Below are 13,672 nucleotides of genomic sequence, written 5' to 3'. Positions count from 1 at the left end.
TGTTTCCCTAACTGCACAATGCTCTCTTTGGACAGTTTGTCTCACTGGTCTTAAGGGACAGAAAGCTTCCTTGAATGATGATAATGGAAATGAGAATTTATGTAGTGCTTTAAGGTTTGTAAAATGCTTTACAAACATCATCTAAATTTATTCTTAGAAAATTCTGAGAAATAAACACATTTATTATCTCTTTTACTGATGAGGAAACTGAGGCTGACATGGATTAAGTGACTTATCCAGGGTCATGTGGATAGTAAGTGCCTGAATCCAGATTTGAACTCAGATCTCCCTGAGTGTAGATCCAGTGCTTTATTCATAACGTAAGAGGTGCAATATTTAAATTCTCTGTGTTAGGTCTACAGCTATGTCTGAACACAGCTGTACTAAGGAAGGCAAGATTGAGAGAAAAAGAGCATTTAATGATCTTCCTCACTAACCACCATCAGTGGTCAGTTCTAGAAATATATATTGTTGAAATAGCAGAGAAAGGGTTAAGAGGGAGATACCAAAGCCATCCCCACCTTGGAAAAACAACCCAAAATGAATGGCCACCAATGCAAAGTATAAACATTCTATGCAGCATGTAACTAAAAAAGAGCAAAAGCTCCAGTGTCCTCCATTGCCACCTATATTTCCATCTGCTCTAGCCACATTATTTTTGTTATTTAAAGGCAATCGAGGGAACATTCAGGTGGGAAAGATCCAGGTAATCTAACTACCCAAATGTCTGTCTAAATTCCTTTTCCATCCACTGATTAATAATTGACAAGAAAATACCAAGTCTATAAGTAACTGATATCTACCCTTCAGGCTACTGTAAAATTCTGTCCAGAATGTGCTATCATGTAGACTGATAGTTCTGCACACTTAGTCTCAGAGTATATCTACATGGAGAAAACAAAGCAAGTTATCTAATTAACTCAAGTTAACAACCTTATAACAGAAAGAGAAAGGGTTCCTTTTTGGGGGAGGGGAGGATCCGATTGCCTACAATAAACAGCAAATCAATCAAAATGAATCTATTCAGTGCGTATAATGTGCTAGGCACTGTGCTAGTCAAAGGAAATACAAAGAAAAAAAGAAAGAAAAGAAATAGTGCTTGCATACAAAGATCTTATTTCAAGAGAAATATGTTTGATGTTATGTGACTTAGTTATGATTAAGTAAATAACATTTATTAATATACAAAAAACTTAACAACTTTTACATATTTAAAATACTGCATATCCAATGTTAATTTATATTATATTAACTTGACATTGAATTAATTTTTTTATACATGATTTCAATTTTTTTCAAGAAACAACATTTCTGAAATATTGAATATCAAATCAATTCTATCATGGAAGTTATACATAATTTTGTTAAAACAGCCCATTTTTTTTTTGTTTGGCTATGTTTTGCACATAGGTTTTTTAGAAGATTGTAATCAGTCCTCATTTACAGCTTCAACTGGATTTCTTTTGATAATAGTTTGGGTGTAGCTATGAAAAAAATGTAAAAATTACCTTTTTTTCTAATTCCCCCACTTCAGTCTTTGTATAATCTTAGCCATGACAAGCATTTTTCCCTCCAAAAGAAGTGGTACACAATTCCTTTCAATATTCTTCTAAAATTGCTCTTTAACTGGTCTCAGTATTCTTTAATTGGTATCAGAGCTCCAAAGAACAAAAAGTAACCCTCTTAGCTGCTATGACTTTCTGAATATCTTGCTTGTTTTCTGAAGAGTAATTAGACTGTTTCATAGGAATGTATCAGGTCATGGACAACCACTCTTTACTTTGTTCCTTGGAGAGACGAATTCTGTTTCATTGCAGGCTTGAATGATCCTTTAACATACCCATTACACTAAATCCAATAGGCATTGAGATAGGCTCTTTTTTTTAAATTTAATTTTTATTTTATTTTATAATTATAACTTTTTTTTTGACAGTACATATTCATGGGTAATTTTTTACAACATTATCCCTTGCACTTACTTCTATTCAGATTTTTTCCCTTCCTCCCCCAACCCCCTCCCCCAGATGGCAGGCAGTCTTATACATGTTAAATATATTACAGTATATTCTAGATAAAATATATGTGTGTAGAACCGAATTTCTTGTTGCACAGGAAGAATTGGATTCAGAAGGTAAAAATAACAGTTTACACTCATTTCCCAGTGTTCCTTTTCTGGATGTAGCTGATTTTGTCCATCATTAATCAATTGGAATTGGATTAGCTCCTCTCTATGTTGAAGATATCCACTTCCATCAGCATACATCCTCGTACAGTATCATTGTTGAAGTGTATAATGATCTCCTAGTTCTGCTTGTTTCACTCAGCATCAGTTGATGTAAGTCTCTCCAAGCCTCTCTGTATTTCTCCTGCTGGTCATTTCTTACAGAACAATAATATTCCATAACATTCATATACCATAATTTACCCAACCATTCTCCAATTGATGGGCATCCATTCAACTTCCAGCTTCTAGCCACTATGAAAAGAGCTGCCACAAACATTTTGGCACATACATGTCCCTTTCCCTTCTTTAGTATTTCCTTGGGATATAAGCCCAGTAGTAGTATGGCTGGGTCAAAGGGTATGAACATTTTGATAACTTTTTGGGCATATTTCCAGATTGCTCTCCAGAATGGTTGGATTCTTTCACAACTCCACCAACAATGCATCAGTGTCCCAGTTTTCCCACAGCCCCTCCAACATTCATCGTTATTTGTTCCTGTCATCTTAGCCAATCTGACAGGTGTGTAATGATACCTCAGAGTTGTCTTAATTTGCATTTCTCTGATCAATAGTGATTTGGAACACTCTTTCATATGAGTGGAAATAGTTTTAATTTGATCATCTGAAAATTGTCTGTTCATATTCTTTGACCATTTATCAATTGGAGAATGGCTTGATTTTTTATAAATTAAAGTCAATTCTCTGTATATTTTGGAGATGAGGCCTTTATCAGAACCTTTAACTGTACAAATGTTTTCCCAATTTGTTACTTCCCTTCTAATCTTGTTTGCATTAGTTTTGTTTGTGCAGATACTTTTTAATTTGGTGTAATCAAAATGTTCTATTTTGTGATCAATAATGGTCTCTAGTTCTCCCTTGGACACAAACTCCTTCCTCCTCCACAAGTCTGAAAGATAAACCATCCCATGTTCCTCCAATTTACTTATGATTTCGTTCCTTATGCCTAAATCTTGGACCCATTTTGATCTAATCTTAGTATGTGGTGTTAAATGTGGGTCCATGCCTAGTTTCTGCCATACTAATTTCCAGTTTTCCCAGCAGTTTTTGTCAAATAATGAATTCTTATCCCAAAATTTGGGATCTTTGGGTTTGTCAAACACTAGATTGCTATTTTTATTCACTATCTTGCCCTGTGAACCTAACCTATGCCACTGATCAACTAGTCTATTTCTTAGCCAATACCAAATGGTTTTGGTGACTGTTGCTTTATAATATAGTTCTAGATCAGGTACAGCTAGACCACCTTCACTTAATTTTTTTTCATTACTTCCCTTGAGATTCTCAACCTTTTGTTGTTCCATATGAATTCTGTTGTTATTTTTTATACGTTATTTAAATAGTTTCTTGGAAGTCTGATTGGTATAGCACTAAACAAATAGATTAGTTTAGGGAGTATTGTCATCTTAATTATATTCACTCGGCCTATCCAAGAGCACTGAATGTCTTTCCAATTATTTAAATCTGACTTTATTTTTGTGGCAAGTGTTTTGTAATTTTGCTCATATAATTCCTGACTCTCCTTTGGTAGATAAATTCCCAAATATTTTATACTATCGACTGTTATTTTGAATGGAATTTCTCTTTGTATCTCTTGCTGTTGGATTGTGTTGTTAATGTATAAAAATGCTGAGGATTTATGTGGATTTATTTTGTATCCTGCAACTTTACTAAAATTCTGAATTATTTCTCTTAGCTTTTTAGCAGAGTCTTTGGGGTTCTCTAAGTATACCATCATGTCATCTGCGAAAAGTGATAGTTTAATTTCCTCATTTCCTACTCTAATTCCTTGAATCTCTTTCTCTGCTCTTATTGCCGAGGCTAGAGTTTCTAGTACTATATTGAAAAGTAATGGTGATAGTGGGCAACCTTGTTTCACTCCTGATCTTATAGGGAAAGGGTCTAGTTTATCGCCATTACATATGATGTTTACTGAAGGTTTTTAAATATATGCTCCTTATTGAAATAGGCTCTTAAAGAGCCTATTTCTAAATTTTTTTCATGTTTTTTGGGGGAAATCTTTAAAATCCTTAGAAACTAGAGGACTTAAAATGTGCTCTTTCATTTTGAGAGAGACAGGCAGACAGACAGAGAGACAGAGAGAGGGAAAGAGAATGAGAGAGGAGAGAGATGTGAAAAGAACAAAATCCAGAGCTCAATTGAGAGAGGATCTACTAAAGTTGGAGAAACTTGATCAGTTTTACTTACTCAAGATTAGACTTTTGCTTAGCCATAGAAGCACATATGCATAAGCAGTGATCACAAAATGAAACATTATATTAAGTTGAGATAAAATAATTTCTTGTTTCAAGTAATGGGATCTTCTCTGATCATGAATATTTTTATTTATTTACTTACTTATTTTAAACAATATTTTTTTATTTTCAAAACATATACAAAAAACAGGGGCAGAGCCAACATGGCAGAGAGGACACATGATTCTTTCTGAGCTCTCCTACTACACTCACATTAATTATGAAATTCAGCTTCTGAAATAGTGCTATACTGGCAGAATCCACTAATATTGGGAGTGCAGCAAATTACCAGAAGAAGATAATTTTGAAGATCACTAGAAAAGGTCAGGTTTGATTGAGCATGAGAGGAGGACAGCACAGGCAGGGAGGCAGAGCATGGAGGCCAGAGCACTCTGAACAGATCGGGGGCTAGGCATGGTCTCTGTGGGGCAGAGAAACTGTGGGGAGGACTCTACCACAGTGGTTCCTACTCTGCCCTAGTTGCAAACCAGTAAATCAGCAGAGAAATTATAAAAATCCAACACAAACACAAAAAGTAAAGAGTGAGCTCCAAAGCCCCAGAGTCTCACATGACTTGATCACACCCACCCAGGACTGAGAGTGACTCAGCATGATCCTAGTAGAGCTACTGTTGCATCTTGGTCTGTAAAGGAAACTTGGACCTTCCCTGCCCTAAAAGCAGATACCAACTTTTTTTTAAAATGAATAAAAAATCAAATCAAATTCTATAGTTAAAGAGAAGAACAGATTTCAAACCCTGATGAGACTAAAATCAGATTGTATCCAGAAGTCCCAAAGGTTATTTAACCTGGTCCCCACTACACAAGGCTCTCATAGAAGAAATTAAAAAGGATCTTAAAAGAGAGAAGAAAAATAGGGTAAGAGAAGGAAAACTCTCCTACAGGTTTGGAAAAGACATATAACTCATTAAAAGAAAAATTTAACAAAGTGAAAAAAAAAACTCCCTGAAATGTGAATTGGAAAAGGTAAAGAACTCCCAGTAAAACAGAATTTGTTAATTGGCAAAAGAAAATAACTCCTTAAAAATTATGAAATGGAAAAAATTCCACAAAACAAAATAACATTTAAAAACTCAATTGGGCAAATACAAAAAGAAATAAAAAAGTAAATGAAGAAAATAATTCATTTAAAATCAGAACTGAACAAATGGAAATAATGACTCAATAAGACATCAAGAATCAGGCAAACAACCCCCCCCCAAAAAAAAATGAAAAAATAGAAAAAAACTATTAAATACCTATTTGGGAAAACAACAGATCTGGAAAATAGATCTAGAAGAGATAATCTAAGGATTATTGGATTCCCTGAAAATCATGATGAAAAAAGAGCCTAGACACCATTTTTTAGGAAATCATCAAAAAGAACTGCTCAGATGTCATAGAATCAGAAGGTATAATAGCCATTGAAAGAATTCATTGAAGACCTCCTGAAAGAGACCCCAAAATTAAAACTCCAATAAATATTGTGGCTAAATTTCAGAACCATCAAACCAAGGAAAATATTACAAGCAGCCAGAAAAAAAAAACAATTCAAATACTGAGGAGCCACAATAAGGATTACTCAGGATCTAGCTGCTTCCACAGTAAAGTATCAAAGGGCCTGCAATCTGATATTCTGAAAGGCAAAGGAACTTGGAATGCAGCCAAGAATAAACTACCCAACTAAACTAAGCATTTTCTTCCATGGAAGAAGATGGGCAGGTCAATTCCATTTATTTCTGATGAAAAAAACAGAGCTAAATAAAAAATTTGACCTCCAAATATAGGAGCCAAGAGAAGCATAAAAGGTAAACAGAACTCTTGAGAACTGTATTTCTGGTATGGATATGCATAGATAGTGCAGCTATAATTTGATGTATATAATTTGACTGTAATAGTAAAATTAAATTATACTGTTGTTATATAAAAAAGAAACTAGAGGTGGAAAGCAGAGTGATACATAGAGAGTTAATGTAAAAGGCTGGAACAGAATCTATTATGCTTCAGGTGAAGTAAAAAAAAAAAAAAAGCAGGGGTAGCCATCCTAATCTCAAATCAAGCAAAAGTAAAAATTGACTTAATTAAAAGAGATAAAGAAGGCAATTATATCTTACTAAAGGGTACCATAGATAATGAAGCAATACCAATACTAAACATATATGCACCAAGAGGGATAGCATCTAAATTCCTGAAGAAGAAGTTAAGAGAGCTGCAAGAAGAAATATACAACAAAACTATAGTAGTGAGAGTTCTCAACCTTGCACTCTCAGAACTAGATAAATAAAACCACAAAATAAATAAGAAAGAAGTTAAAGAGTTAAATAGAATAATAGAAATGTTAGGTATGATAGATCTTTGGAGAAAACTAGATGGGGACAGAAAGGAGTGCACTTTCTTCTCAGCAGTTCATAGAACCTATACAAAATTGACCATATATCAGGATATAAGGACCTCAAAATCAAATGTGGAAAGGCAGAAATAGTAAATGCATTCTTTTCAGATCACAATACAACAAAAACTACATTCCATAAAAAGCCAGGGGAAAATATATCAAAAAGTAATTCTAAATTAAATAATCTCATACTAAAGAATGAATGGGTGAAATAACAAATCATAGAAACAATTAATAATTTTATTCAAGAGAATGACAATAGTGAGACAACAAACAAAATTTGTGGGATGCAACCAAAACAGTGATAAGGGGAAATTTTATACCTCCAGAGGCTTACTTATATTAAATAAAGAAAGACAAGATCCATGAATTAGGCTTCCAACTAAAAGAGCTAGAAAAGGAGCAAATAAAAGCCCCCAATCAAATATTAAACTTGAAATTCTATAAATAAAAGGAGAGATTAATAAAATTGAAAGCAAAAAAATCTATTGAATTAATAAATACAACTAAGAGTTGGTTCTATGAAAAAAACAAAAACAAAATAAATAAACCTTTGGTAAACTTGATTAGAAAAAGGAAAGAGGAAAATCAAATTGTTAGTCTTAAAAATGAAAAGTGAGAACTTTCCACTAATGAAGGGGACATTAGAGCACTAATTAAGGGTTACTTTGCTCAATTTAAGGCCAATAAATCCGATAACATAATTGAAATGGATGAATACCTACGAAATATAGATTGCCCAGATTAACAGAGGAGGAAGTAACTAGCTTAAATAGTTTCATTTTAGAAAAAGAAATAGAACATGCTATTAATCAGCTCCCTAAGAAAACATCCCCAGGAACAGATGAATTTACATGTGAGTTCTACCCAACATTTAAAGAACAATTAATCCCATTACTATATAAATTATTTGAAAAAAATAGGGAATGAAGGAGTCCTACCAAATTCCTTTTATGACACAGACATGGTACTGATACTTAAACCAGGTAGGACAAAAACAGAGAAAGTAAATGATAGACCAATCTCCCTAATGAATATTGTTGCAAAAAATTAAATGAAATATTAGCAAAGAGATTACAGAAAATCATCCCAAAGATAATACACCATGACCAAGTAGGATTTATACCAGGAATGCAGGGCTAATTCAATATTAGGAAAACTATAAGTATAATTGACTATATCAATAACTAAATTAACAAAAAACATATGATCATCTTGATAGATGCAGAAAAAGCATTTAATAAAATCCAATACACATTCCTATTAAAAACACCAGAGAAAATAGGAATAAATGGACTTTTCCTTAAAATAGTCAGTTGCATCTATTTAAAACCATCAGTAAGCATAATATGTAATGGGGTTAAATTGGAACCATTCCCAATAAAATCAGGAGTGAAACAAGGTTGCCCACTATCAATATTACTATTTTATATAGTATTAGAAATCCTAGCTTTGGCAATTAGAGATGAAAAAGAGATTAAAGGAATTAGAGTAGGTAATGAGGAAACCAAATTATCACTCTTTGCATAATATGATGGTATACTTAGAGAACTCCAGAGAATCTACTAAAAAGCTATTAGAAAAAATCTACAAGTTTGGCAAAGTTGCAAGATACAAAATAAATCCACATAAATCATCAGCATTTTTATATATCACTAACAAAATCCAACAGCAAGAGATACAAAGAGAAATTCCATTTAAAATAACTGAGGACAGTATAAAATATTTGGGAATCTATCTGCTGAGGGAAAGTCAGGATCTATATGAGCAAAACTACAAAACACTTTCCACACAAATAAAGTCAGATCTAAACAATTGGAAAAATATTAAGTGTTCTTGGATAGGTCAAGTGAAGATGACAAAGATGACAATACTACATAAACTAATCTATTTATGTAGTGCCAGACCAATCAATTTCCCAAGAAACTTTCTTACTGATCTAGAAAAAAATAATAACAAAATTCATCTGGAAGAACAAAATGTCAAGAATTTCAAGGAAACTAATGAAAAAGAATCAAATTAAGATGGCCTAGCTATAATAGATCTAAAACTATACAATAAAGCAGCAGTCACCAAACCATTTGGTACTGGCTAATAAATAGACTAGTTAATCAGTGGAACAGGTTATGTTCATAGAACAAAATAGTCAATAATTATAGCAATCTAGTGTTTGATAAACCCCAAATCCCTAGCTTTTGGTATAAGAATTCACTATTTGACAAAAACTGCTGGGAAAATTGGAAACTAGTATGGCAGAAACTAGGTATAAAACCATACTTAACACTATACATCAAGATAAAGTCAAAATGGGTTCATGATCTAGACAAAAAGAATGATTATAAATAAATTATAAGAACATAGGATAGTTTACCTCTCAGACCTGTGGAAGAGGAAGGGATTTGTGATCAAAAAAGAAATAGAGATCATAATTAATCACAAAATAGAAAAATTTGATTATATTAAGTTAAAAAAAGTTTTTGTACAAACAAAACTAATGCAGACAAGATTAGAAGGGAAGCAATAAATTGGGAAAACATGTTTACATTAAAAGATTCTTATAAAGGCCTCATTTCCAAAATATATAGAGAATTGACTCAAATTTATAAAAAACCAAGCTATTCTCCAGTTGATAAATGATCAAAAGATATGAACAGAAAATTTTCAGATAAAGAAATTGAAACTAGACTTATAAAAAGGTGTTCCAAATCATCATTGATCAGAGAAATGCAAATTAAGACAATTCTGAGATACCACTATACAGCAGTCAAATTGGCTAAGATGACAGAAAAAAATAATGATGAATGTTGGCAGGGATGCAGGAAAACTGGGACACTGATGCATTGTTGGTGGAGTTGTGAATGGATTCAACCATTCTGGAGAATGATTTGGAACTATGCTCAAAAAGTTATCAAACTGTGCATACCCTTTGACCCAGCAGTGTTACTACTGGGCTTACATCCCAAAGAGATCATAAAGAAGGGAAAGGGACCTACAAGTGCAAAAATGTTTGTAGGCAACCCTTTTTGTACTGGCTAGAAACTGGAAATTTAATGGATGCCCATCAATTGGAGAATGGCTAAAAAAATTGTGGTATATGAATGTTATAGAATATTATTCTGTAAGAAATGACAAGCAGGAAGATTTCAGAGAGGCTTGGAGAGAGTTACATGAATTGATGCTAAGTGAAATATGCAGAACCAGGGGATCATTATACATGGTGATAACAAGATTTTGCATGATCAATTCTGATGGATGTGGCTCTCTTCAATAATGAAATGATTCAAACCTGTTCCAATTGTATGGTAATGAAGAGAGTCTGCTACACCCAGAGAACTATGAGAAATGAGTGTGGACCACAACATAGCATTTCCACTTTTTCTGTTATTGTTTGCTTGCATTTTTGTTTCCCTTCTCAGGTTTTTTTTCTTTCTTTCAAGATCGGAGTTTTTTTGTGCCTCAAGATAACTATATAAATATGTATACATATATTATATTTAACATATACTTTAACATATTGAACATGTTTGGATTACCAGCTATCTAGGGGAGGTGGTGAGAGGAAGGAAGGGAAAAGGTGGAACAGAAGGTTTTGCAAGGGTCAATGTTGAAAAATTACCTATGCATATGTTTTGTAAATAAAAAGCTATAATAATAAAAAAAATTAAAAAATATAAATATACACAATTAGTTTTCAACATTCACCTTTGTAAAACCTTGTGCTCCAAATTTATGTATATTATATATCTATATATTTTCTTATTAAAATAATTTTAATATTTTTCATAATTAAAAATTCAGCTCACAGCCACAAATCATCTCAGTACTGGGTCTCTGGTGTACCCACCTTGGCAGATGTGTCCACAGAATTAGGTTCTGTTAACTCCATGTGATATCCATAACTCATAGTCTGGGAGAAACAAGGGGAGAGATGTCAATGGAGGCCAATGAGGTTACAGAAAAGCTATTTTCATTAAATCTTTCCACCAATACCAATTGCCATGGCCTGACTTTCCCCAGGGAGAAATTGATCAAAGCTACAACTCAGCAGGAAAATAAGATTCTCTACATGCTAGAGCATTGGACAAGGGGACCAATTCATATATCTGAATTCTATAATTTGAGGCATATATATATATATACATATATATATATATATATATATATATATATATATATATATATATATATATATATATATATATAAAAAATGTTCTTTATTTTAATGAAGGCATCAACAAAAATTTCAGTGCCTCTGTTTAAGATGCAAGTGATACAAAAATGAAAAACAACATATCCACTTCCCTTGAGGAACTTCTTTGTACTGGAAAATGCCCCCAACTAAAGAAATACAAAATAATTTAAGGAAGGAACAAGGTCAGATGTCTTGTGGAAATCCAAAAAGGTTTCTTGTAACAGAGGGCACCCCAGTGGAACTGTGTGCTAGATAAGTTTGGATTTTCAAAAAGTAGAATCACTCAGGAAAAAACATTCTAGTTACAGGGGCAGACTTGTGAAAGTATAGGAATAGGAGATGGAATGGCAAGTTTGGGGATCATCTAGTGGTCTAGTTTAGGTATAACTTGGGGAAGATAGAAAAAACTGAGCCACTAATTAGTGAATACATTAGAGCCACATGCTTTCTCAAGGTACAAAGCATAGAATTGAATTATAAATGAGCTCATTCTATCTTCTGGTCCATTCAGGATAAACAATAATTAAAGTCCCTTGGATAGGGCCCAAGGCAGACCTTTGCTATATTAGAATCTAGGCTATAATGAGTCAGCAACACTCTTCTGGATCTTGAAAAAAGCTCATCTACTTGATTGGTCATAGATGTCATCCACTCAGGTCACATGGTCTTTCTTAAGGAAGCTGCATCACAATTTTCCACATTCAGTAATCTCTTGGTCCATTGCACATAAAGGATAGGTAACAACATGGAAGATGACGTCTTCCTCCTGCCATTAATAAATGGTGTCTGGCTCAAAATAAGGTCTTTAAAAGCTTTGTTAAATTGAATTCATATATATATATTTTAAAAAGAACTTTTTTTTTCTTTTTCCAATCAGAAGTCTATGAATTCTTCTAATTTTGCCAAATACCCTGATATCATGGAATAATTCAACAAACAACTGAATATACCACAGCTGAATAACATGGCCCTCTGAGAAAGGTGTATCCATTAAAATGAGGAAAGAGTAATTTCTTTTTTATCTCACTCAGGATACTGCCCCAGGACTTCCAGGAAGAAATATATTTATACTGCGTTTAATTAAAATCACTTTATTTCCAGGAAGGTAGTGCTTTGCTAAAATTCTTTGTTTTGTTTCACCGTCTTGGAGGTCTAAATTAAGCCATTAGCACATATTCCTTGACAGATAAATTGCTTGTATTGTTTTAATTCTCAGGAGAACATCAAAAATGAAGTTTATGGGAGATGTCTGATTGTCTTTCTTTCTATTATAAAGTTTGGTTTCCTAGAGAAGCCTGCAATCCAATTGCATGGTGAAAAAGAAATTGAATAAGGCTATAATTATCCTTTGATTAATCATGCTAATTAAAGCCCTCCTCCCCAACTTCTTTGCTCTTTGGAAGCTTTCAATGGAAGCACACAGCTTTCTTGCTTTCCTTTTTTAATCTTGCCCTTTGGAGAAAAAGCAATGGGGGAAAAAAAAGAAACCGTGTGATGCTTACGCACCTAGAAACTTCCAACGTCCAAATTATTTCTGAATAGCAAGGTGGGAAACCTTATGAGAAAAAGGAATTTGTTAGATATCTAGTCAATCTCCATCACCAGTCTTTCCATAGTTAATACAATGCTGTCTGTTATTCTCATTGATGTTTTGGCCCCAGTGCTAATTTACAGAAGCTCCATGGTATCACTGAACCAATTTTTCCTGATTTCTAACTGCTTCACTATCATAACATCTTTAATAGCCTGTAGAATCAAAAGCTAGTGAGGATCTCTCCACTGTGGTGGCAGGTATACCTAAAAACAGCCCAGTTAAACTTAATTTTTATCCATGGCTAACCTGAGTACTTAGCAATACAGTGGAGACCTGGGACAGCTGATTGTCTGCTTGGCCCAGCTGTCAAGCTGCTATTTTGCTAACAAGATGTTTAGTAGAATACATCTTTTATGCAGCATCTTATTTCACCTAGAAAGGAAAGTAGAAATACCTGAGCAGATGTTTAGCCTCCCAGGGAAGAAGTTCACAGGATGCCAATTTAGGAGAAGCCGAGGTTCAATCATTCCTTTGTAAGGGATCTAAAGATAACAGGAAAATGGATAAGAAGGGCAATAGTGATACAAAAGAAAGAACATTCATGACATGAAAAATAACCAAATGACAAGCAGAGTATTTTCCATTTTTTTACTTATGTCATTACTGGTGGCAGTGAGATTATGGTTTTAAAGTATGTGAAATAGAACTTAGAATGAACAAAATTAGGGTAAATTTTAGTCTTAAAAAGGAAAATGACTTTAAATAGAGGGTACATTTTTTTTAGCTTGGGCCATCACTAGTCATCTTGACTTTTATCTTGCTGTTGGACATTGAAGACAGAGTAAGGTTGATGACTGCATAACTTTTCCTCATTTAAGTCCAATTCACATGTAAGTCAAGACATTACCCTCCTTGTTCTTTGACAACAAGAACAACACTGCCAACAGCCACAACAGCATTTCTTTCCAATGTGGTAATCATTAAGAACCAGGATGGGTGCTTCAAGAACAGATCGTGCCAGCCAAACCGCACTTCTCTTGACAGAGTTTCTAGACTGGC

The sequence above is a fragment of the Sminthopsis crassicaudata genome, chromosome 5 (assembly GCF_048593235.1).
Source record: "Sminthopsis crassicaudata isolate SCR6 chromosome 5, ASM4859323v1, whole genome shotgun sequence".
NCBI lineage: Eukaryota > Metazoa > Chordata > Mammalia > Dasyuromorphia > Dasyuridae > Sminthopsis > Sminthopsis crassicaudata.
Note: the sequence above shows the minus strand (reverse complement) of the source record.